Raw genomic sequence first — 24,790 nt, 5'->3', positions numbered from 1 at the left:
TTTTGAGTGCTCTTTTTACCAACATTGATTTTCCTTTTAAAATAGTATTTAGTATTTACTTAAAAGTACCTTGCTAGAAAATCTGATTACTCCATTGACGAGCATAGCCCCTCCCTCTTCTGGGAGTGTCCTATCACTGTCTGTGCTGGTCCATCATCTTTGCCCCTCCCCTCTTTGTCCACCTCTTACAGAAAAATACTGCCAAATACAGTTGAACTTCTTGAACAAACAAGAAAATCAGACAAAACAGAAGCACTTGTGTTACGCTTACAGATAATTTCCAAGACATACACATTTTAAAACATGTAAGTGAACTGTTTAACCTCCCACTAATGTGTAATTCTGTTAAAATGGTCTTGTGGTTCAAGCGTCTTTGTCAGGCAGCAATGACTTCATCATGGTTTGGGCGAAAATACTGTCAGACAGCATAGCCAGAGCAGGCAGCCATACTTCAGTTAACCTCTACTTAACCCTTCTAGCTTTCTAATTCTGTCTCTATTTTTATGCAAAAAACGTTACATTTTTTTTCATGAAAATGTATTTTACATTGTAGGCTAATAATTCTTAGGCATAACTCACAGAAATATATGCAATATTTAAAAAATTTAATAATAAACCTAATAAACTTAATTAAAAAATACAGAAACCTGTAATATAACTGTACAGATGCATGTATAATATATATAATATAATTATATATATATTATATAAAAATTTCTATTGTATCCAATACAAAAATATTTGAATTTCCCGCTGATCCTCACGCCCGCACCGACACTTGCACCAACATTACCGGGAAGCCCCGGAGAACGTCTATGCATTTGCCAGCTGAAGTTTGAAGAAAGGAGATGTGTCCCGAGGACCTGCAGGTACCAGCAGGATGCCGAGGGACGCCAATGGAACAAGGTAAGTGTTTTTTTTAATGTTTTTAGCGTCCCCGAATGTGACTCAGGATTACCGCTTTTAGCATGTAAAATTCACCCCGAGTCACACTAGGGGGGTTAAGCAATACAATCTCCTGCAGAACCCATCCCAGCTCCTGATTGCACAATGAAGGAGCAGTAGTGCTCTGATAAGTTCTTTGATTGGCTACCCTATTCCCTCATATTCTGTGTTCTGATGTACTGGGGTTGATAGGCACCCGACAACCACCAGCCCATGGGAACACTACTCGCTATTTACCCTAACTAGAAGCTTCCATTTAATGTTTACCTTGTTAGTCAATGGGATTACTTTGAAGCAGCATTTGACCAGCCTAAAAGTTATACGAAGATGTTTTTTATTGAAAATTTCAGTAAACAAAAGAATCTTGGTCTGGAATTGAGTCATACCAGAAGAGGGTGCTGTGTGGTCATGTAAATTGTGTAATTAGTTACACACTTAACATGAAAATACAGTGCCATCTATTGGTGACCAAGAGCAATGACAAGATCATTTAGGAGCAAGTGACCTATCATAATTACTACATACGATATGTAGGGTGATCAAGATATGCAGACTGAGCCCATGTGCCTTTAATTTTTTACTACTTTTAATTTTTTTTTTTTTTAAATAACACCATTCATAATGTACCATTCATGTTTTCATTTTGTGTTTGGCATTCATTCATTTTATTACCGTATTGATTGGTACTCATTTGAATGTTAGCAACCACAGTCCCATTTTGAGCAATTTTGCCATATTATTATTGCCTTAGTTTATATTTGAAATTGTTTATTTTCAAGTATATATAGTAAAGAAGCTAAGATTCCTGGTTTTTATGCAAACGTTTTCTACAAATATGTGAAGGGATAGCAGTGTGTGGAGGAATATTTGTAGATTTGTGGATTTGTGTTGAATATGTGGCACCATGTGTGTTATACTTATTTAAACTTGGATTAGACAAACATCTCTCGATTTAGGTTTCTTAACTAGCATCACATGCCAATTGACCTCATCCCATTGATCTGCAGATGAATGGAACTATCCTCTATCTTGTGTCTAAACAGAGATTATAAACCCTGAGCTTGATTTATTAAAACTCCTAAAGGCTGGAGAAGGTACTTTCATCAGTTAAGCTGGGTGATCCAGAAAACCTGGAATGGATTTCTTCAAAGTCATTTGCTATTTGCTAGCAAATGTTTCCCATCCTGGAGCAGACCCATTCCAGATTTTCTGGATCACCCAGCTTCACTGATGAAAGTGTATCCTTTCCAGTCTTGGCGAGCTGTATTAGATCAGGCCCCTTGTGTCAAGTGGTCCATTTACATAGCTACACCTGGCTATCATTTTGACAACCGGGAACTTCCTGCAAGTGTGTGTGTTGGCTAGGGAAGGGGGGGAACGGGGAAAAGGGCAGGATATACTACAAGTTTCTTAATTAATAGGTGTCTGTAGTATGTCTACAGTCCACAAATAGTTAATAATAAAGATTAGTCCTAGTCCACTTGTTTTCGCAATGGAACTCCAAATCATAGCTACTGCAGTGATTATAATTGTTTCACAATCCAAGTGAAAAAAATCCACGTTACTGTTGAATGTTTTGTATCTCCTATTTTCATGTTATGACCATGTTAACCAAAAAAAAGAGAAAAAAACATGATATATACAAATTACAGGTTCTATTTATTTATGTATAATTTACATATATACATGACTTGGGCTGTATGTCTCTTAGCGTAGATAAATTAACTAATGAAAGGCACATCGGGGTTTTCATATGTAAATGTTGGACTTTCATTATTTCCCTTGCATTTTCTTTCAGAATATGTAAATGGCCTTAACTGAAAATGTTTTTCATGCACTGTACCCTTAAACACCAGGGGCTCTCAGCTTGGCTACAAGCTAGAGAAATTCTTCTCTAAGATCCCATAAAATTATCTCTGATCAAAGGGTCGTTTGTCAGTCTGAAATTTAAGGTAATTAAATATGCAAGTGGTTAAAAAAAGAGAGATCCTATTTTTTTCAAAGTCACTTTAGTTAATTTGTTTCTGTTTGTTCATCATATTTATTGATTCTAATATAAGATTGACATTTTAATAATATTTTACTTTTTAAGAAAAGGTGTTTTTGGCAGTAGATAGGCAGAAACCTTATTAGCAGAGATGGGATGGGATAGATTTGCCCTTATTTAGATTACTTATGTACGCAACCGTATCTACTTGTAGAAGATTCCCTTTAAAATAGGAAAAAAGCAATGTGCCTAACTAATAGTGGATATAGCAAATAATGGGGTCCTGAGCAGAACTGACTTGGGGCACCTGCTAGCTCAGGAGGGCCCAGGGCCCTCCTTCAGTGGCTTACTTTGTACCTCCTTATGTCTTAACCTGCACTGAACAATGTCCTAGTGCCATCCTTGTTCCAGCACAATCTTTTCATAGCTCCAAATCTCCACATTGCCATAAATTTCCAAATAACATAATCAACCAAAAGAGCCCATGGATATATTGGTGGGGGTATATGCAACTATTTTGTGACGAAATGAGGTTTTGCAAAAGACTTTTTTTAGTTTTACAAAAAGTTCTAAAAAAAAAAGGTGCAGTTGTCAATGCAAAAGGAAGACAGCAACAAAAATACATTGTTAGATAATTTAAACTCTAACTATTTTATGGTTATGGGCTCCTTAGAGAAATGTCCCATAGCTTCATGCCCTGACGTAAAGTGATCTAAAACTTCTCCAATGAGACCCAGTCAGCAATAAATGCCCAGTAGAGGCTCCGACCCTTTCCATTTCATGTCAACAAAACACATGGAGTTTTATTTAAAAATTCTTTCCAAAACTGGAGAAGATACACTATCATGGGGTGATCCAGCAAACCTTGTCTACCTTATCCAGTCTTGAAGAACTTTAATACATCAGGACTAAACTGTTCAACTGGAATTGGCAGTTCTGGCCATAAAAAAATTACAAAAAAATAACTCAACTTCAGCCCAATTTTTTTGTTTTAATAGGGTTGCATACTGTAAGTGCTTCTGGCAAGTTTTAATGGTCGTGGTTTATAGTCAAGTAACTGCAGATGTCTTTTCCTCCCTCTATGAAGTGCTAGACTTTGAGTGTTTTTAATGTACACACATCATACTGCTATGATGTTTGTAGTTGGTATAAGTAGTAGACTATATTTCTTGGCAATCAGTAAGGCTTCCATGCTGCTGTGTTGGCATGAAGTTGGGTGACTTTCATCAAGCTACTCATTGCTACCAATAATATACTTAGTTGTGTCATCTCAAGCACTCTGGTGACAACACAGCTTGTATTCCAACAGACCAGGGGTTGGGTTTATGGCTGTCTAGGCTCACAGAAAGGACTTTTTTAACTCTGGATGTCAATCAGCTAGGAAGTAGGGCAGAAGTTAATTATTATTATTATTTTATTAATAACTATATATAGCGCCAACATATTACGCAGTGCTGTACATTAAATAGGGGTTGCAAATGACAGACGAATACAGACTGTGACATAGGAGGAGAGGACCCTGCCCTGAAGAGCTTACAATCTAGAAGGTGGGGAAATTACCACACAACAGGAAGGGAGAAATGTAGTGGTGGGAAGTAGTGACGGTTTCAAAAGACCGAAAAAGATGGGTAGGCAAGTTTGAAAAAATGGGTTATTCCATGCAACATGGGAGTGTGAAATGGGTAAGAGTTGCATTAAAAGATCCAAACATGCTACAGACAGGGCAACATGATTCCAAAGAGTTAAAAATGGTGCCAAAGTTGGGTTGTCTGTTTTATATATTTAGTATATTTTTATGATATTTTCCAGCAGCATTTTAAGGACACAGCTCCTCTCGCAGTAGTGCTATTTCTTTTGACACTGCTTGGAGCTCTTGTTGAATTAGCAGACATTTGATGTTAACTGTTGAGACCAAAGTCATTTCATTTCATGAAAAGTCATTGCTTTTCATAGCAAGCTCAAGGATTTCTCCGACTTCCTGGTGTGCAGCGCCATACAGAGCTGTGTGTTTGTTTCTACTGATTGACCTCCTTTTGTGGTTCACAGTGTTCAGTATGGATTCCTATGGAGCTTCTCTTTTTTCGGTATGTAAGTTTCTTTTTTATTTATCTATGTTTTGAGTGAGATCTTCTGAAACATACATACTTGTTTAATGATTTTCTCTGATATAATTTAAAAAAATCAGAAACATTTACTAAATCAACTCAAAGTTTCTTTTTTAATCTATATTTATAAAGCACTGATAACATATGCAGTAGTTTAAAGTGTATAACCGTTTACATCAGTCTCTGTACTGGGGTAGCTAAAATCAGAACATATCCACCAAAATAATTCCCAAGAGTCAAAGGTAAAAAAAAAAAAGTATTATTGTAAAAAAGGAAAACTAAAGAACACATTAACTTCTAATGCTTGTTATTATCCCCCAAACATGGTATTGTCACCAAACGGGGAGAGGGGCTGTGGGATCATGTCAACACAGATGTTTAATCTTTTTTTTGTAGATTTTAAGGCTCCTGATGCCTTTTTATGTAATTACAATATGCAACAGACTGCTGTGCTCTACAAGTTGAGAGTCAAAATCTGCTGCTTTTGACCCCTAAACAAAACAAGAAATGCTTTTTGCTATAAATGATAATACATGATTACTTTATGTATCTGATTTTATTTGGTTTTTACTTTCAGTCCAAGTTTATACCAAATTATTCTGGCAACCACCTAAAACCATTATTATTACAATAGTAATACTCATCAACACATATAAATCATGAAAATTAATGATTATTACTATTGTAGATTTAGACCTTTAACATTATTTTGTGAATATTTTGGCACCTTTTTTTTGTCTAAACTTAGTACTTAGTACCTTGTCTCACTTTATAGAACAAAAACTTTCTCAACTCAATCCCCTGAGGAAGTCGTATGGCTAAACGTGTCGGGATTTGTGAATGTTAATTTGTACCTATACTTGCTTATAAGAATTCAGGGCTCTAATATGTATTGTTTATTGGTCGTTTACCCCTTGGACATTTAATGTGGATGACCCTTTGCACATAATATTATAAGTTATTATTGCCTACAAAACCAGATTTCTTTCCGTTTTCCTTTGGAATACTTTCATTTAGTTTATAGAGGCAACAGTCCAGCTATTTGAATACCAGATAAGTGACCGTCACAATAGTCAAGGTAAGAGATGGGAGCATCTACCAGGAGTTGGGTGGCACCTGAAAATAGGAAGGGGCATATTTTGGTGATGGGAGTGCAGGAGAAAGGCATGCGTTTTTGAATTTTATACTCACCAATATTACAGCGAGGGTATATTGGGGGACATAAGATGAGTTTATGTTGGGTTAATTTAAGGTAGAGCAATATAGGGGCTCATTGTGTGGGCTTTTGTTCCCTGTAACGGTGGTACTGTTGATCAGTAGGGATCGTTGAATCTGCCCAGGTTTGATTTACAATGGCTTTAACAAAATCTCTTTACAGTTTTCCAAACCTAAACATAGTACCAAGTCTGAGATAAATGTTTAATTTTGGAAATTTTTAGACAAAATGTAATAGACAGAAGTCAGGCACTGCCATGAGCAGTGTGTACAAAACCCATTTTGTACAATACCACATGCCTTCCAAAATTAGATGGTTTCATCTTATCACGCAACCCTAGTGGCCACTGTGAACACTTTTGCTGTCAAATACTGAACAGATTTCCCTTTTCTGAGCTATTTCTTCCTTCCAGCATGTTCCTTACTAGAATTGTTTAGTTGTAGAGAAAAGAAGGGGGGGTTCTGTGGCTTGAATATACAAATGTAATTTAACAGTGTAATATGAAACCTATATACAGTAATACACTATTATAGTCAGAGTTACCAACTCCCATTAGTAGTCATGGGGTTTGGGTAATCAAACTTGACAGCAAATTGCTAAGCCCTGGCTGTCACTTCTCAACCTACACAGCACACCTCAGCTGTTCTACAAACCAGGGAACAAATATTATTCATCTAAACTATCCTGTTGTCAAAGGTTTTACTCTCAATCCCTATTTTAGTGGTTTCAAGAGACAATTTATCACATATCATTATATGTTTTGTCTCGTTGATCATTCAGCTTTAATTAAAGCTATCTACAGTCTATCATCCTAATTTGTAAATAGCAGGAATCAATCGATACATGTCTATATACCCCTGAAGAAGGCAATAGGCGAAACGTGTCAGGATACAAGACGTTAAACAATCTCTACAGCTAAAACACTCTCTAATTTATACTGAATTAGCAATTTGCTGTCTAGTTGGATTACCAAACCCTATGACTACTAATGGGAGTTGGTAACTATATTAATGTATTACTGTACATAGGTTTCATGTTACAGTGTTAAAATACATTTAAGCCACAGAAAATCCCTCTTCTTTTCTCTACAATTAAAAATTCCTAATTTTTAGGGGTGGCTAACCAACAAGGTTTAATACGAGTGGAGTCTAACTAGGGATAAGCGAGCGAGAATATTAAGTTTGATCTTGCGGCGAATCGGGCCTTTCTTGCGGCCTTCTGATTCCCTGGGAGGTCGAGCTCTTGTCGAACAGAAAACTTTCCAGGGTTGCATCATGCAACCTGGAAATTCTCTGCGATCCCCGGGCACTAGAGGTTAATTAACCTCTAGTGCCCCGGGGATCGCACACTCTTCTCAATGAATGCAGCCACAGCTGCAATCATTGAGAAGATGCCCAGCACAAGAGAAGCTCCTGACATTGTAATATAAGTATCTTTTACAAATGATCCATTTGTATCTGTAACAAATCATGCAAACAGGAGGATTTCCAGGGCTGCATCATGCAAATCCTCTGCGATCCCCCGGCAATAGAGGTTAACTAAACTCTAGTGTCCCGGTGATTGCCAACAGAAGGATTCCCAGGGCTCAATGCAGCTGTGGGAATTCTCCTGTTTTAATTTCCTCTACCGATGGTTTTGCAAAATAAGTTTGCTGAAATTTAGGGGAACCATTGGAAGTTCAAAGAAGTTTTCGTGAGAAAGCTCATCCCTAAGTCTAACCATACTCTAGGTTTATATGTTCTTTACTAGCACATGAACAGTGCAGTTCTACTGAATGTATCATTGTGCGGCCTTGAACTTTCCTAGTCTTTTCCCAGCTGTACAAAAGGTTAAAACCAAGTCAATTTCAAGTGCTTACACTGTTATCATTGAGAAAAGCATGATTTCATTTATGTATTTGTGAACACAATTCTGGAATAAATTCTTTTTTTCTCCCTGGAGATTAGCTTTAGAGAATTTCTATCCATTGACCACCACACTAATGTACTGTGAGCTATGGATATAGTAATTATAGAAGGGGTTTACTAAGACCTAAGAGTTATTTCAAGGATTCCTCAATTTAAAATGTTGAGAAAGGTTGTTATAAATATTAAACTTCAATATTTAAAAATTGTATATAGTATGGCAAACACAACAAACTTTAAATACAACTTCATAACCTGAGCAGCTACCTAATAGTCCATTGAAGAATCGTCTGTTCGGGACTTCCATATTATGCGGTTGTTGGTTTTATTTCTGATCTGACAGCTCAGATCTAAAACAAATAGTTTTCTGCCTAACACCCAGGGAATCTTCAGGGAAGCCTAACACCCAGGGAAAGAATTTTATTCCTCTAAAATTGACTCAGCCCTATTAAGGAGTTGATGAATTGTTGCGTGAAACTGTTGAAAAGGCATGCTTGGATGAATCTGCCCCCTCAGTCACTTCTAAAGCTATCGCCCCCCTTGAAAGCTCTTGATTTGTCATGCAAATGAGCAGCAGCAAAGTGAGCAGTGTGCTCTCTTTTCACCAGCAGCTCCCGCTTGGAGACACCAGACAGAACATTTGCCAGCCCTACATGATCACACTGCTATTCCATTCTGTTGTAATTTGTAAACAATTACTTTCCCCAACCCATCTCATCAGGCGGAGATGTTGGGATTTATTGGAGTGAGCGGAATAAGATGCAAAGCAGGTTTCTGTGCTGTTAGACTTTGTGATGTAAAAAAAACTCCTGTATGTTTAGATGTTTGCAGATTTCCATCGAAGAACAAACTCCGGCCTATTTAGGAAAACAGATCTTTGAAATGGAGAAGCTGTTGGAATCATCACAAATAGCTGATTATCTGTTTTTCCTTGTAAATAGAAGCTAAAATGCTATATAGTGCAAATCATAGGTTAGATCGCTAAACAAATATAGGCTTTTCATATATCAGAGTGAAACATGAAGCTCTGCTCACCTCAATCATCCAATTATGTGCAAACAAAACTTTATACAGTTTACACTTTAACTTTATACAAAACTTTAACATATTTTAGATTTCCTTGCACGTGATTGGGTATCCTTTGCAATGTAAATTATCACCACATTCACTAAACTAAGTGAATTAGCTCTTGCAGTGATTTATTTATTAAAGCATTATATACTGTTTACTTTATCTTTTGAAAATTTAAATACGATTAGTGCTTCCAGTGAAGATTCAATTGGCAAAGAATACCTAATGAAGTGTGAGGAAATTTGTACAATTGGATGGTTGAAGTCGACAGAGCTTCATTAGATTTACTGGGCTAAGTGAAATATCTTTTGCCGAGGAATAATTTTCTTTGCCAAGTGAATGGTTTATATTCCTTTGGATAATCATCCCTGCAATGTGATAGGTGAACAGCCTAAATGTTTTTCCCTAGATGTCCATGTATATCTCCATCGCTTCATCAGGCAGATTGAAACCAGAACCCCACATGGCAAGGAAAGTTCATATTTGGAATAATTTGTGTGAGTTGAGTGCTGATTGTGAAGCACAATCCAATTTAATGATAATTTACTATGTATTTTTGCAAAGTGAATATTCACCTTGCTTAATAAATAATATTCAAGTATGATAAACACTCTGTACCCATTAATGCACAAGGATTTCGTTTTAAAAAAGTTTTTTCTACATGATTAACTGATTGACTTCAATTCATCAGGGTTGACATATATAAGAAATATTTTGTGTATATATAATTCTAAGAAGTTGACCACGATATTCCTAATTTCAAATTAAAATACTAGGTAAGCATTTTCTTTTTTTCATAAATCATCCCAATTAATTAATGGGAACTAATTGTTCATTTTTCCAAATCTTATGTATCTAATTCTTATCTACTCATCTATATATCGGTCACTATCTGTTATGTGTCTATCATTTGCAAATTTGCAATCCCTATTTAATGTACACCACTGTGTAATATATTTTGGATGCAATTTTGGTGCTCCTATTGGAGGCATGGCCAAATTTATATGAGTGTTGTCTGATGTGACCATTCTGTTTTGAGGGCTGTTTAAATTTTAGTAATATGATCCAAACAAAAAGTAAAATAACGTGTATCTGCCCAGTAATGTCGTTTAACTGAATATTTTACTTTAAAAAAAGTTAACAAATGTGTTTCAAAATTGTAATGTCATTTCACTTTTTAATTCTAATTAAAAAAGTGCCCTACGAGATTTCATTATTTCAGAATTTATTGCCATTGCAATATCTAAGGACAGTATGGAGTCTGTGCAATTGAGAGGAATGCATCAATTGTAGATTGCATAGTCATACAAATGGAAAGTAAAGACAAAGATGCCAAAAGACCAGGAACAGATCCAGCCAGAAGGATGACAGGCTGTGAGGATCAAATGATTGTTTCCCTAGCAGTAACAATGAGATGGATGACCTATGTCCAGATCAGATGTAAGAAGGGTTTGGTTTCGAACAATCGGATCCCTATGTGTGTGACTACTTTAAAGTTGAAGTTTAATCTGCCTATAGTCTGACGTTCCTAGTTCGTTCTGCTAAGAAATTCATATAGATGATATTTTACAATAAAACCCTTTTGTGTCATTCTTTATTTTACATCCAGTTACATTATTACTAGCTGTTTGTACCTGCAGCCAGGTTTTAGCAAGTGTAAGGGGCTAAAGGGTGCTGTGCATAGCTTTCTGGCATAATTACAACATCCTGCCTTGATACTTTTCTTAAAGTGGAATTAAAGTTCTGCTTTCACAATTTAGGATCAGGCAGGACTTTATTGCATAAAGGGACAGGTAATGTCAATTCTGCAAAAAGCATTCATCACTGCCTAATTGATGTCCTAGGCTATCCCAAAATCGCATGCGCAGTTCAGCAAAGGATGTCGGGATAGCCGGCACATCACAGTTTCCCCTAAATCTGCTGGGACTCAATGAGTCCCCACTCACCTGCACAGAAGTTACATCACCTTGACCTGGCCATTTAAGATGGGTGAAGAGTGAACACAGAAAAAGAACAAGGAAGAAGATGATGGTGCAATATCGGAATGGGGACAGGTAAGTGCATTTAATAAATTGCAGTTATTGGGATTGTGATATTGCATTCTTTTTATTTTTGAGTTTATGTTCACTTTAAGATCCTTTAGCCCTAATACAAGCACTCAGCTGGCTCTAGTAAAGAATTTGAAAAAGTTACCCTGGATCGGTGGGTGTCATTCTGGAGGAGTTGGCTAGGCAGGCAATATTTGCATGCAGACATGTGATGCGAAGTTTCTATATATATTATATAATACATATTTTATTTAGGATTTATATATACTTTTTGAGAAGCCACATTATTCACAGATGTTTATAGCCTGCATTACATTTAGTGTTTTTTAGTGCAGGTGTTATATAATAAAGTTTAAAAAAACTCCTAAAACAATTTCCTCTTCCAACGCTGTATATACTATGACTCTAGTAAATACCTGTGTGGTTATAACTATTTGCTGAATGAGACAAATGTTCTTGACATGCTGTTGGGAGCTGTGCTCATCAGGTCAAGAGATCTGGCTGAATTTTCCCTGACTTGGAGGAATTTCAAGTCCCAAATGCTTGTCAGTGTTAATCTAGTCCAAAGATTTCCTTTTTCTATATTCTCAGCCATCGAGATAAAACTGCTTATTGCATCTGTGTAAAATTGAAAGTTTTACCCTCGATGCAGGTCTAGATTTTGTGTCTGACAAATGTTGTTGTAAAATCAACAAAGGTAATAGTAAGAATCAAATCTTGGAAACCTGTTTTTTAGCATTCCACATTTATCCCAGTATATACCAGTAAGAGCAGGATATTAGTTATTGGTTATTAGAAATAAAAAAGCTTATAGGATCCTCTTTTAAGTTTTGCTGTTCCCCTTGGGGAGATTCACCCTTCTGCTATTTGTCCTAGTGACCCATGTTATTAAAACGGAAAATGTAATACATAAAGTTGTCCCCAGAAAAGAAAGTTTGGAAAATCTAATAATGGAGATAACGGGGACAAGTGTTTAAAGAGGGAATTTTCAATGGGCTTCCAAAACACCCCAGAGTGGACATACCCACAGCAAATTATTTTTTTCTTACCCAATGCATGGCAGTGCATTACCATATAACCTACTAGATTGTAAGCTCTTCGGGGCAGGGTTCTCTCCTCCTGTATCACTGTCTGTATTAGTCTGTCATTTGCAATCCCTATTTAATATACAGCGCTGCATAATATGTTGGCGCTATATAAATCCTGTTTATTAATAATATTAATAATAATAATAATAATAATAATAATAATGTGGCATGCTACAACCTTCAAATTTACAGGTTCATTGTGCATTATGGTACATTGCAGTAACAGAAATGCAGGTGTTACCATAACACCCCAAAAGTATCCCAGCCTGATGCAGGTTCCACAATTTGCTCATACTCATCTAAGATTTACTGATTTATTATTTTTATTTAGCTGTCTGTGTTCCAATACAGAAACGTCAGTTCAATTCTTGTCCAGAGACACCACGGGAAGTAAGTAACAACTGGATTTACACTTCGGTGCTGGAGTATATTGCATTAATGCATGTGGGCTAGAATGGAACTGCACGGTAGTGCGGTACAATGTGTTGTACGACGTTGGCATAGTGTGTTAGAGTGTCATTCAAATGCACATAGATGACCTGGTTTGAAACTAACAGGGTCATCGAGAGCAGTAAAAACTTGACTGAGGTTCTAACTATTTTCCATTCTATCTAAAAACTAAAAAAAGAAAATGTCTTTGGTTACCACAAAGATATAAAAATATGGAAGCCACACTTTTTAGGTAAAGGTATGCACACTTATTGGAAGAACATGATTATTAGGTTTGTATTGGCTTCATCCTTTATGAATGTCAACTAATTATCTAGAACAGCTTTACCCTTCCTTTATAGAGAAAGTGTTAAAATAACTTTTAGTTTTCAGGGAACCCCTGCTATAATTACTTTTTTCACAGCTCACAATACATAAGTGTGTTGGTCCATAGGAAGAATGGCTCCTGCATTGCTGGCCAGTGGGAAAAATGTTACTCTGTTACTCTGTTACTCAGTTACTCTGACCTGAGAGGCACAAATTGCTAAATGCTCATGGAACCCCTACCAACCTCTGGAGAAAACGTAGGGTTGCACAGAACCCCTGTTGAGGAACACTGGTTTAGAGTAAAGACATTGATCAAATCATACATTCATCATCATCATCCAAAATGGTGACCTGCAAACCTATAGTAACCTATAGTAATGGATCCCTTTATCACCTTAAATCCAAACACTCTAAACTTTCCATATGGTTGACAAACCCTTATTGCCTAGTAGTGAGCAGTAAATGTGACTGCAAATATTTTATACCTACCACACTGATCTCACAATAGTTAATTACTTAAATGAGTCTTGTTATTAATAGAGACGGCCTGATAAATGCACTCTTTGGAACATTGATTTTTGAACTAATGCATCAGCAAAGTAGAAACCATTTGCACTAATTCAGATGTTGCAGAAGTTTTTCTCCTGAATGCGGCACATTATCCCCAGAAAACATACACTCTCTTCTTGCCTTAAGGGGCCTCAAAGAAAAGGCAGTCAGCAAATAGGATTAGAAAAACATTGAAAAAAATCACACAAAAGTAGGAAGAAAGAGAACCGGTCACTATATAAACACATTGCTTACATGTTTTAAAGGCTTGTCATTTTAATTGTTGCTATGTAGCACTAATGAGTCACCCTCTGCAGAAGACAGCTCTGAAACCAGCAAGTAGTGCAGGATTGACTATGAGTGCTATCACCTCCCTCTGTCCAGGCACAAAGGAGAAAATTCTACATAATTCCATGAATCCAAATTAAACTTTTTATTAGTCCCTAGCCACTCTCTTTGCTCCTTCAATGACACACTAATCACTTCCTCACTAATAACCTCAACACACACAGCTCCATGACTTTTCTAGAGCTGCCCCGACTCTCTGGAATGGTCTTCCTCGTCCTAATCGGCTTTATCCTATCCTACTCTGCTAAATTAAAAGAGCAATTGTTCAAATTTGCCTCGTAAAACCCTCACTACGCCCCCTACTGTGTGATACTTTCCCCACCTTCTAGATTGTAAGCTCTCATGGGCAGGGTCCTTTCCTCCTCCTGTGTCACTGTTTGTATCTGTCTGTCCCCCTATTTAATGAACAGTGCTGTGTAATATGTTGGCGCTATATAAATACTGTTTATTAATAATAAAAGGTATTACAGAATAGGCACACTTAGAGTCGTTTTGCCCTATATTGTAGCTTAGAATAGTAGTGTTAAATCTACTTTACACAACCTAGATCAATGTTTCTCAACCAGGGTTCCATGAGGTTCCATTGGTTTCCTTGGGCAATGAACAATTTGTGCCTCTAAAGCTACGTACACACGGCAGATTTTTATCGCCCGATAATCGGCATCGGCCAAATATCAGGCGAAAATCTGCAGCGGTACAGTCGGTGTCGTCCATCGTCCGAACGACCGTCCTGCCGGATCCACGGACGATGGACGACAACCGATCCTAATGAAAGGGAAGGGGGAGAGCGTGCAGCAGGGTGCCGCTCCGTCGCTCTCCCCCTCCCCTCTCCATAGAGCATGAACGGTGCTGTATGTACAGCACCGTTCATGCATCGTGCAGTCCCTTGTCGTTGGAAAGGATCGTGAAAGATCCTTTCCAACGACAAAAATTGCAAGTGTAAAAAATTGCACTTGCTGTGTGTACGCAACTTTAGGCAAGTTTAACCAACAATCACATTTTTGGCCATCCATAAGGGTAGCATTCTTCCTATTTGCCAGCAATATTAGAGGAATTCTTCCTACTGACCACCATGCTAATGTGCTGTGAGCTATGGATATAGCAATTATATCAGGGGTTTCCAAAGACCTGAATGTTATTTTTAAGGGTTTCCCTATTGTTAAAAAGATTTAGAAAGGCTGTCTTAATGTGCATGCTTATTTTACACACCCTAGACATTAATGTGCAAAGTCACTAATTGCCCAGTGGTTACCAAAACATCTACTTTCTTCCCAGCAGGACATTCACATTCACATTTATTCTTGTGTTTACTCAAGTCAATGCCAGCTTTGTCTTTAGAATACAATAGGCTGTAATGCACAATTCACACCAACAGAGTTTTTCAAGATTTGTTTGCTGAAGGTCTCTGCTAAAGTTTGTTCTGCTCCATACAGACTTCCAACACAAACAGCCAGTAAACAACAAACACTCATTAAGTCTGCTCAACAAAGCCCATTATTAGAAGATAAATTTAATGACTTTCCCTTGGAAAAACCCGTGCTTAGCTTAACAAGACAATAATAACTAGTACATGTAAAAGTCAGAACTGTTTTTTGTGTTATGCAACACAATATCAAAGAAAATATTTCTAATTGCTCTGAAACTATTCCCTTTTTTACAGGGTAATGGAAATATTCCTTTACTGCATACAAGCCTTACAAGCCTTACACATGCTTCAGCTAAATCAGGCAAATGTTCTAATGAATTGGGAGATCTGTCAGACTTTCAAAGTCTCCCAAACCCTAAAGGATTTTCAATTTACCTCAAATAACCACAAGAAGAGAAGTTATTCATGTGAATAACTATGAAAACTATAGAGGGTCTCCAATAATTTTTTAAGATTTTCACGCATTCTGCTGAGAACATGACTATGTTGACTAGATGCCCCATATTCCCCATCCAAAAACTGTTTAGACCCCTTCCATTTGACCTTCCCTCTCAAATAACCTCATAGACACAGTGTTAGGGAACAATTTTTTTTATTAAGAAAATAAATAATATAAAAAAAAAACTTTAGTTACAGATAGCATAAGTAAACCCAAAACTAACCCAAAATAATAAAATCACACTTACTTCAAACCCGCAGATCAGTCTAACTGTCAGAAGGTTTCTTCCATCAGGTGCCGCGTCATCCCAGTATCCATCTTCGGCCCGGCGCAGAGGAAGCACCAGGCGCCACCATGTTCTTCTCTCTTCTTCCGTGTTCTTCCTTCGTCTCCCAATCTCGCACTGCGTAGGAACGAGATCGGGTGATGTAGATGGAGTAAAAACCTGACGATCTCATTGCGCTATGCACAATTTTTCTCCTTATTGATAAAAGGGCCCCTTTACGTGCATGCCCAAAACACTTCTGCAGGCACAGAAGGAGCAGCCAAGAGGAGGCATCCCGGGGAGCTCTGCGATCAGATTCATTCTTGATCGTCTAGGCCAGAGGTCAGCAAACTCAGGCCTTTAGCCAGTAGTTGGTTCCAGCCTAACGCCCCCTGGCCCATCCTGCCTAATGCCGGCTGGCTGCATCTGCCAGGGGACGTTAGGAACTACCAGAGCCAGAGCTCTAGAGCTGCTGGAGCTCCGGTGCCGCCTCCTTGCTGTGGCTCCCCTATTTACTGCCGCCGAAGTTGATACTTTTGCCGCCACGGTAAATAGGGAATGCTCCCTAAAGGGAAATCCCTCTCCTCCACAATGCATATGGAGGAGATGGATATGACTTCAGGGGGTGTTCCCTGGTGGTGGGCTGAGTCATTAGGGCGGGACTCGTGTGCTCCCATCCACCCCTAAATGGCCTAGTGGCCATAAAAGTTTGGTCTAGGCTATCAAGTTTGGTCCCCTGGTCTAGGCTATCAAGAATTAATGGGGCGGTGCTGCACCCTTTTTTTTAAAAAAAAAACACTGACAAACAGTATTTTTACTTGTTTTAAGGGTCTACCCCTTTATGTAAAGTAAAAATTCTGAGTTTAGGTACGCTTTAACATCTTCATAAATTGCATAAACCCCATAACATAGATAACCAATCAACATGAAAAAACAGGAAAAACATCAAAACTTCCCAGCTGCATTTGCCTGGAAGGCCCTTACACCCAAACACCAGGAACTGCAGGCCACCTGAGTCTGCCCTGTGTAATGCGCCTGGGGACACAAACCACAGCCAACTCCAAGAATCCTTTTATCAAGTTTTATTATCGTCATAAAACAAGACAAGGGTTATTTACAGATGATAAGTCCGATAAGCGTAGTACAGGAGGCTAAGGCAAAGGCAGGTCAGGAACAATCCGTGGTCAGGGCAGGCAGCAGGCAAGGGTGGTCACAAACAATCCAAGGTCAGGGCAGGCAGAGTTCAGGCAGAATCAGGTTTCAGACCAGGTCGCTATTGTAATGACAAACTGGAATAACATAAACCAACACAAAGAACGCACCCAATCACACTGTATTCACAGAGGCTTATAGCGGGCAATGGTGTTCAGGACAGGTTCTCCTTAAATGGCCAGAGTGACCAATGACCTTGCGCCACCTGGCGCCATTTGATTGGAGGTTAACTGAATCCCCTGTGGCCAATCAAACTAACTATGTCCCACCCCCTCGGGGGGGACAATAAGCATGCGTAGTAGCACAGCACCCCTGGGACGTGCCCTACTTTGCACATTCACAGGAGTGCTGAGAACAGGACTTTCTGTAATCTCGTCCATAGAGATGCTGGGGATGCCGCCTGGCCAAACAGTAGTTTGGCTAGAACGGATCCCTCCGCCTGCAGGGAGAGACACTGTGAGCAGGGCAGCAGCCTCGGCCATGCTGCCTGCTGCAGCAGCTTCTCCCTCTGCGGCTGAGATCCCCAGGGACGTGGCGGGCTCGCTGAATAGGTAAGTTCCTTACACCCTGGTTATATTTTTTCTAGGCCCTAGCCGCCATACTCTGGCTCAAGTGCCGATATTACCGATCCGCAGTTCTTTGCTAGACCTACCACACAATTTTCCTTTACCAATTCTTTTCCTACTCAGAGGACACCATACCTATCACGGGTCCTCTCCCACAACTATTATTGTTATTTTTATTAATAATAAACATGATTTATATAGCGCCAACATATTACGTAGCGCTGTAAATTAAATAGGGACAATAGCACAATACAAAACACTGCCTTCCAGGAAACCTAGCTGCCAAACCCTGTTAACCCAATGGGGGCAGGTGGGAGGAACAACCTTTTTCTTTAACTGCCCTGACTCAGATTGACCTTCCTCCTCACCCCCCTTATCACCCCTGCCCCCTTTATCACCTCAAGATTTCCACCCTATCTCCTTCCCTCAACACCAAACTCTCCCCCCTCTTATATCTTATAGTACATTATTTAACCCATACCTCCCTGGCTTCCTGACCACCCCTGTTATGCAGCCCTTGCACTTATTTTTTTTTTCGGGGCGATCTTTCTAGCTTTTCCTGCAATAGGGACATATTTTCCAAAATGTCTGATCTTCACTATGTAGTATTGTGACAGAGGAAATTTGGTTTATCCATGGGAAAGACCAGTCCAAGTACGGATAAGTTGACAACGCATGGAAGGTTATGAATTCGGTGGCCATTACTTATTTTTATCCATTAGTTATTTTTGTTCTTGATGAGCCAATGTTACCTATTGTTTGTGGTTTGCATCATGCAGACTTAGTACAGACAACAATTTGCTCAAAAAAAAAGAGCAACAGATGAAAGCCAAACTAAGGAATTGATGGTTAAATTAAAGTTCAATAAACCTTTGATTTATATTGACCCTCCCGTCAATGCATGCAGAGCAAACACTTGTTAAATGTTTGTTTTGATACATTAACATGCCTACATTGCATACGCTATAATTTCAGGGATGATGTATTACATTTTGTAAGGTAAGCTTGCGTTTGTAGTAAACTAGTATCAATCATAGTATTGAGCTTTTTTTTCAAGGAGCCATAATGTATCTCGTGAAGAAACAGCCATTCATGTTATTTTACTAAGAAAGCATTTGTCAATTACCTGGCTACATTTCAAAATAAATATTAGTATAAAGATCACTTAGAATACCCAGAAAAGTGTGAAAGAAGTTTAAGCGGGACTAAAGTTCTGGACTAATGTTCTTACAGAATAGACAGGTGCAATAAAACACACATACCTTAACATGAGCAGCTCGGCGTATGATACCAGGATTCGCCAGGTGTTCAGGCAGCCCTTAAATTATTTACTGCGCATGTGCAGACGTTATGTCATCCAGGTGGGCCAAGATTGAAACCCAAAAAAGGAAAGGCAAAGACGTAGCTCCCACATTGAAATGGGAAAAGGCGAGTGTATTTTAGTAATTGTGATCAGACAGATAAAGGTATTTTCAAAATCATTTTTTTTTAGCTGGCAAATGTTTTAAATCCTGAACCAGATCCATTCCAGGTTTGCTGGATCATCCACATTTACTCATGATAATCCATCTTCTCCAGTCATTGGAAGCTTTGATAAATCAGGCCTATTGTGCAGGAGATAATTATTAATGTGAAATACTTATAATATTCCTTGTTTCCCTGGCAGCTGGAGCTCTCCATAGCGTTATGATGCTCCTGGCATATAGGCAGGCCCTTGGCCTCTATATATACAATGCAGGTCCACTGGTCCTGCATTGTATGTAATGATGTCCGAGGGCTGCACCTGGTCAGACAATTGTTCTTAGGAAGAGGAGCATACCTGAGAGCGAGCAATAGGACAAAGCTACATATGCTTGCTAGATTTTTGTCTCTAAAATGAACAGTTGGGATCATCTTAGGGGGGAAATTAGCATGTCTATTGAGGTCCCCCAATGCCATTCATCAATCTGCCTCTGCAGATCAATGAATGATAAAGTGGGGACGGTCACTGTACTTTCCTATGGAGGAGAGTGAAGCAGGGTGCCCTATGTTCATCCTCCATGCTTCCCTCTTTATAGAACAGATGAGCACTGTGTATACAACACTCGTGTTTTAGAGTACCTGGAAGGCAGTAGGAAAGTTGTATATGACATAAACATTTCATTTATTCCTGTTATGTAGACAAAATGAGCATTTTTATCTTACAGACTGTGAAAAGGAGCCAACATTAGGCGATTGATTTGGGGGTCCCAATTTATATCGGAATATTAAAATAAAATTATGTAAAAAGGGCAGGAGAAAGGGTTCACAACTAACCCAGCAGGCTCTTTAATGCAAAGGTGGGACAGAAGTTGATCTGCCACATATTTGTTTTGGCAAATGCGGGACACTAGGAAGATATTGAAGTTGATTTACCAAAGCAGAGGGAAATGTTCACTTAAGGTTGTGAATAACAAATCATGTTATGGGACTAGAAAAGAAAGTTTTATTCTTCAAATGATTGGATGACTGCAGTGACAACTTAACTTTGCAAAGTAAACATTCTCTCCTCTGTTAGTGAATCAAACTGACTGGGAGGGCTACCTGCAGGTATGTAAGCTGGGCAATATGGCAGTGAAGAGCTCTGAATTTGTATAGCATTGAGCTTATTTATTAAATTTGCTGGTCCATTCAATGGATTATTGTAATATACTATTCAGCAGATTTTTCAGGAGGAATTGTAGGATCTGATAATCCTACAGAAGGATAAAACACAGAATTGTCAGGTAATATGAAGTTGGTACTGCTGTCCTATGGGTTATGCAAGAGCAATTTCTCCTGCCAAAACATGCCAGTCCTCCCCATCCCATTAAATATATTCAAAGTCTTTTTTTTTTTTGGTAGAGCAGAGAATGGTTACAACAGCTATCAGTTTTTTTTCTGTGGGGATTTTCTTTCAGTTCCTTTACTGTTAGCAGTAAGAGGAAGAACTAAGAGTCAATCTCCCTCATCTCCATTGATATCATGTCTTACACATTTTCACCAGAACAGCTTTACCAATTGGAAGATTTCCCTTCACCATACCTTCAACAATTTGAACATTTTTTATTCCCTATAACAAAAGACGTCAGGATACTGCCAGGAATCCCAACAGTGGTTCTAACTCTCCCCAGTTCCTTCCAAAACTAAAAAAAAAAGTTTTGGCTTTACATACATTTAAATATGTAATACAACTCCATAGATGCTAAAGTAAAAAATAACTGCAAGCAATACAATACACCCATATTGTTGGCAGACAGATATCTATGTATATTGCACTGTACTAAAGTTTATTTTAGGAAGTAAATGAAAAAAAGGAAATTACAGTCCTCCTATGGGAAATAGTAAAAAGTCAGTCTGAGAGGAATCACAGTGGTCTTTAATTGAATATATAGAAATATATTATATAATATAGGAATATCACTGAATGCTGAATGCCTTTTCTTAGTACTGGTATAAATGTTACTTTGAAGTCACATTTATGTGAAGCTGACATATTTTCCTAGTAAAAATTTTTATAGTATACTAGATAAGTGAAATGAGCCTAGACACTGGATATTTTAGTATAAATATACATATATATATAATACGTGTGTGTGTGTTCTCCACTGCTACCTCTTACTGTTAACTAAGCAAACTCACATGAAATCTAAACAAAGATGTTTAAAGTTGCATTGTGCTTTTTTTGTCTTAGTAAAAGCGTATGTTTATATATATATATATATATATATATATATATATATATATTTGTAAGTTAGTTTGATGTTTGTTAAAATATTGTTACAAAAGTTAGTATAAAAGTTACCACTATATAAAGTTCATAAAACCAATAGCTCCCCATCTGTGTTGAAGCTGTGATCCCAGCCTACTTGGCCTTGCAGTTCCAGACCAAATGACCACAATGATACACAAGTCTGCTCTGTAATACTACAACATACTTGTATTTATCCAAATAGGATTTCTCTTTAAGTATATAAACACTTGTCAAAAAAGAATCCGGTTTCCTTGGAATTATGGTATAATTAAATAGTAATGATAACATTATGACTTTTACCAACCAGTGTTTCCTATCTCATCAATTAAATCATCCTGCTATGTGTGTGCCAAGCAATTCTATTAATATTCTCATGTGGTCAAGATGATTCATTTCTCAAAAGAAACAATAGTTGAAGCTAGAAAATTTCATTCTTCAGTACACTTGGGTAGTTTGTAAACTAAACATTTTCCCATATGTATAAAAGGAATACCACTGCATCTGTGTAATAAAAGCATGGACTAAATTCACTTACAAGGGTGTTGGTTGACTTTAAATATCAAATGATTATAAACAAAATAAATGATTATAAAAAAATTAGAATGATATATGTGTTTGTGTTTTGCTTAATTTTGTTGACAAGTATATGTGAACATTTACATCTGTTTTAATAAATAAACCCCATAAAGGTTGTTGCTTTGGTAGATAAAGTTAAATGACTACAATTCATCCAATTATCTGTCTATTTTTTGCTAATTTCACAGTTATTAGTATTTTAGCAATACCCTCAATGTAGAAATGTACTTGCCTATATATTTTGTCTATACTATATATTTTAGCCTATGTGTTCCTTAATTTACACTATTTTAATTTAACAACATAATATACCAGTAAACATTTTATATTATTACATGTAGTGATACAAACAATTATATGACATGATTTGGTTGCACTATTTTTTATTTTGATATTTAGTCTTTGAACTGTGATGCCTGACAACATTTTGGCAGTTACTTGCATTTACATTTAAGCATAGATGCAAATCCTTTTCAGGAGTCTTTATTGAAAGATTTTATGTGAATCATTTTATAGCATAATATTCTCATGTTGCTATCTTGCCAAGTACTTTTCCTCCACAGGGCTTATTTGTCTAAAACTTGACGAGGATCAAAGGTTGATAAGTGATGATGCTAATGATGATAATCTACAGGCAACTGCATGATTTCTTATGTTAGTTTTACTCTTATGTCTCTATTACTCTCTAGAGTTTTTGTTATAATCATGTAATTTTTATCATTAAGAACCTATTGTCTATGTATGCTCAGCCACAGTTTAAAAAAGGTGATGTATTATTTTTAATGACATATAAAAAAAATTCTGATTAAAAAAGTACAAGTTACCAGATAACTCTGCTAGTCAGTAAGAGTTTATATAAATGGGCTTACCTGGATGTTTCCATCAGATCAATTCCTAAAAAAGTACGAGTAGCATAAGCAAAATAAATAATTGTTAAAAAGAATTCATAATATATATCTTCAGAAAAGAATTCAAAAAGGACTCTTCATCTTAGCATTTGGTCAAGCTGTTGAATTTGTGAGGAGGAAATACTGACTCGCCTTTTTATTATCTCAGGTGATAAATATTGCATTGCCTGCATTTAAAACTTTTAATACTAGGGGTGTGAGTTGTGGCACCTGTTTTTTTAATGTTCAGGTCAGTCTGTTCTCGTTTTTTTCTCTTTTCTACTGAGCAATTGTGAAATGAGATGTTACCCCTGTTTGCCCCATTCTTTTTGGGGATCAGTTCTCTTGGAAATAAGGGGGCCGGTAACGCTTGATTGTCTGGCATGTCTGGAAAGTACGAGAGAGAGAGAAAGAGAGAGAGAAAAAAGGGCCCTGCTAATGTTGCACTGAAATGATTCTCAAAGGCCCCCCAGGCTGCACTCAGCATCCAGACTTCATTAAATTTTCATATCAAGCACTTGGCCAAGGTCTATTTATGAAAATGTGCTTTCCGCTTCATGGAAAAAAAACACGGGAATTAAATAAGAGAACAAAGAAGAATTCATTAATGCAAAGTATGTATGTGTGTGTGTATGCATATATATATATATATATATATATATATATATATATATATATAAAAAAAAATATATATATATATATATATACAATTACTTTATTGATCTACATATATGCATACACTACCCTACAAATTAATGAGCTGTAAACACTCATATATTTTTCAAATTTAATTTAAATAATATTTTTATGTAAATCTTTAATATGCTTATCAATTTATTTATTTATACAGAACTACTAAGTTCAAATTTTAGGGGGGTAATTTGCTAAAAATTGTTATGCCAAACTATGATATTTAAAGAGACCAATTTATATCTGACTTTATTTCTGATTAGAGTTTGCTGAGAGATATATTCATATAGATATATTTATAAAATAGAGCACTTCTATGTTCTAGGAGTCATTGTGAAAGACGTATGTAGTTATTACATCTGGTCCTAGTTGTTCAGAAAAGTTTCTCTCTATGTCTTGGGTGAACACACACACACTCACAGCAGAACACACTCTTCCAACAACAACACTACATAATTTAAAAGGGCAGCCAGCACAAGGACCTCAGAGATGCTAACGTGATTAAAAACAAGTCCCTCATTCATTGGAAAAGTGTACACAATAAAATATATTCCCTGACTAATGCCCTCAGAAAAGGATTAATGTGGTCCCAGGCGAAATGCCAAATTGTGAATTTGAGGGAGTCTAAAACCATACTAAGTGATGGTTCTGGTGGATTGAAAGATGGACATATTAATGAGAGATGGATATATTTCTACAAAGTTTACTGCAAACTTAAACCATTCTCACAGTACTTCATTGATCTCTGAGTGTCTCTTTCACTTGACAAAACTCAACTAATTGTTTCAGTGGCAAACTAATATTGTAGTCCTTATGTATCTGAAACTGTTAATAAAGATTTAACACTGAAATATAAACCTTCAATCAATATGTTTTTATTTACTATTTTCACTTAATTCTACAATACCACCAAATGATATCTTAAATTGTTGCCCACCTACATGCTTCATGGCCTAGATTG

The 24,790-nt window shown here is 37.2% G+C and overlaps 1 long non-coding RNA gene across 2 annotated transcripts in view; it reads right to left on the bottom strand.

Moving 5' to 3' along the window:
* The window catches only part of LOC140343422 (uncharacterized), a 29,164-nt gene extending 5,691 nt beyond the window's left edge, over positions 1–23,473 (bottom strand). Inside the window, exons 1-2 of one of the 2 annotated variants that reach the window (XR_011923327.1) lie at positions 23,122–23,473; positions 70–219 (exon numbers count right to left, since the gene is read on the bottom strand). This is a non-coding gene — a long non-coding RNA (uncharacterized lncRNA). The remainder of the gene's footprint in view (positions 1–69; positions 220–23,121) is intronic. The other variant, XR_011923328.1, reaches the window with a different exon arrangement.
* Positions 23,474–24,790: the final 1,317 nt, after the last annotated feature.

This window comes from Pyxicephalus adspersus, chromosome Z (assembly GCF_032062135.1).
Source record: "Pyxicephalus adspersus chromosome Z, UCB_Pads_2.0, whole genome shotgun sequence".
Classification (NCBI taxonomy): domain Eukaryota; kingdom Metazoa; phylum Chordata; class Amphibia; order Anura; family Pyxicephalidae; genus Pyxicephalus; species Pyxicephalus adspersus.
This window is presented reverse-complemented; position numbering and strand designations above follow the sequence as displayed.